Below are 2,646 nucleotides of genomic sequence, written 5' to 3'. Positions count from 1 at the left end.
TTTAGTCTTGCCAATTTCCAGTCAATTCAGTGGTTGTCATACTATAGCTTAAGGTTGATCTACAAGTGTTCTTACAGCAGTTAGAACTGCTTGTTAATGGTGAAGTCTTTTTTTGACAAAATGCTTGTTTATGGGCATGGTTTTAGGTATTGGTGTTTATTTCTTGTAGAAATCTGCATCAAGGATATTTTCACTTGACTCATTTATTATTAGGTTGTATGAAGTAAAGATGCCTAACTCGTCCACCCCGCCACGTATAGTGAACAACACTGTAGTAGTGATCAATCATACATGAAATCTATGTAAAGAAACAGCAGTTAAAAGAAAGTCGTAATCATCAACATTGATAGTAGAATCTACTATCTCAGAAAATAAAGTGAGGGGGAAATGGTAGAAATAAGAATACTATACAGCTGCTTGAACCATAATAATGACTTAACATCTTTTAACTTCAGAAGAGAATTTATTATTCAATTAATTTAACCATAACTAGGATTAACTTCTTCAAAGTGAGCTGAAAACAATCCAGTAACACAACCAAAATGATCTCAGACAGTTTCTTTTTCATAGTAACCAACATGTTGTTGTTTAGGATATTATTGTTATTGATGTTGTTTGTACGATGCTCGCTGGACTCTTTCCCTGTGCATGTAGCACGTCCTGTACGAAGAATTTCAACTTCCATAATGTGGACTCACTCTGAGCATTCATGTCAAGCTCCACTTCTGTTGCTGTCGGTTGGAAAGTAGGATCGCTCTGTGCCACAATCAACAGTGCCTTATTAAGATCTTCAGGAGAGAGCTTTGTGAGCCCATTCCCAAGTTTTTTCTTGTCTTCAGTTGACATCTTTCTGCATTTCTGAAGCACCATTTCCCTGAGTTCTTCTAGTTGCATGTCCACCTCATCAAGCTCAATACTCAAATCTTTAGCTATTACATGAACGTCATGCCTTTCCTTATTGTATTTCATTGCATTCTTAAATATAAGCCTAACGTCTGCACATATCTCCCGGACATGCTTATAGCCAGAACCATACTTTTCTTCCATTTTTCTTTTGATAGTACTGAAGTCCATGGGCTTCTCAATAACCTCAAAGTAATCATGCAATCCAAGACTCTCAACATCCACAGGTTCCATAAAAGGTTCTGCCCACTTGTGCTGAGTGATCTGACGTAATATAGTGCCGAATTGGCGCACAAGTTCTTACATTCTCCTGGCACCAGCTGCTTCTCTACGTGATGCATCCTGTTGCCGCCTTTTAAAGCTAGAAATCTGTTTCTCTGTCTTTCAGAATAGAGCTACCTCTTGGTGTGTTTGATTGCTTTTTACTAGTATTGGAATAGAAATGCTCAACATCATTCAGTCTCTGCTCAAGCTGATCAACCTTCCCAACCATTTCATCAACACGTCAGCATTTTTTTTTCTCTTTAAGCTCCTGTATTGGGATGTCAGGAACCGAGTCATTTGCGTTCTTCATAGTAACCAACATGAGTGTGTGTCAGATTAATTAACTTCTTCATGAATGTTTATGTAGCATCTTGAGTTCGAGGTTGCAAATTCAAAGTCTGCTGCTGCTACAAACCTGCATAACAACAGCTTTATTCTCCACTCGATTAGTGATAGCCTTAGGGACAACTTTAATATTTGATCAGCTCCTTTACCATCTGCAGCAGCTTCACTATGTAGTGCATCAGCTGGAGATATGCTATTCAGAACTCACTAAATAGCTATTGTACTACCTAACGTTCTGTTCTCTTTTTCATTCTAGGTAATTCAGAAGCAAAAAGGGTTCGTGGGCCTACTTTACTAAAAGAGATTTGGAAACTTCCGCCGAGGAAGACAATTGATGTGCCCTTTAATAATCGTAACCAAGCTATTGGGAAAGAGGGTCGAAAGCTTGCTAGCTTTCTAGGAATTATTGCCAGGACTCCAGAACTAACACCTCTACATGTAGATGATTGGAGAAATTTTGACAACGAAGAAAAGAAGAAATTGGTGGATTTTGCGAGGGTATGGAATAGTTGTTGTTGTTGTTATTTTTTTTTTTTTTTTTGTGAACATGCTCTATATTTTATACATGATATTATCTTATAAATATTGGCTTTTATTTTTTCAGAAGAAGTTCTCTATCCCAAAACGTGGAGAGGCGTGGGTCTTAAAGTCACTAGGAAAAAAAATGAAAATATTACAAGTGCAGTTTGAAGGGTGAGTATGCGCAAAAATATAAGAATAAAGACGCTTTACTAAAAAATAGACCAAGTCGTATACTGCGGATTAATGGAGTGGTCTTGTCTCGTATTGGCTTTCCGATAAAGCTAAGGTATTGATAAGTTAGGATTTTAACATGTTTTATGCCCTTACTTTCCTATGCTTTGATCATATATTGTTACAAAATAGTCCTAAAAGGCTCACAAGTTGTGCTTGATCGCAGGTTTGATCGACAAAGTGACGAAATGTCAAAGATCGGCTCAAAAAGGAGTGAAACCTGCTCAAGTATCAAAGACCAAGAAATATTAAGAAAAGAAGGCCTGGGCCGCGCAAAGTGGAATGCGGCCGCACTAGGTGGTTCAGAGAGTTGGTGAATCAGCACTAGAAGAAGCGTGCCCGCGGTACACATCTCGCGGTTCGCGGTGAAGGCTCCACGGC

General features: G+C 38.5%; 1 pseudogene; it reads right to left on the bottom strand.

Annotated features, from left to right (window-relative positions):
- Nucleotides 1–585: 585 nt before the first annotated feature.
- LOC107829576 (transcription factor GTE6-like) lies at nt 586–1,403 on the bottom strand (annotated as a pseudogene).
- Nucleotides 1,404–2,646: the final 1,243 nt, after the last annotated feature.

Source organism: Nicotiana tabacum, chromosome 5 (genome assembly GCF_000715075.1).
Source record: "Nicotiana tabacum cultivar K326 chromosome 5, ASM71507v2, whole genome shotgun sequence".
In the NCBI taxonomy this organism is placed as follows: domain Eukaryota; kingdom Viridiplantae; phylum Streptophyta; class Magnoliopsida; order Solanales; family Solanaceae; genus Nicotiana; species Nicotiana tabacum.
The sequence above is the reverse complement of the archived record's forward strand: the minus strand, read 5'-3'. Positions and strand labels throughout refer to the sequence as shown.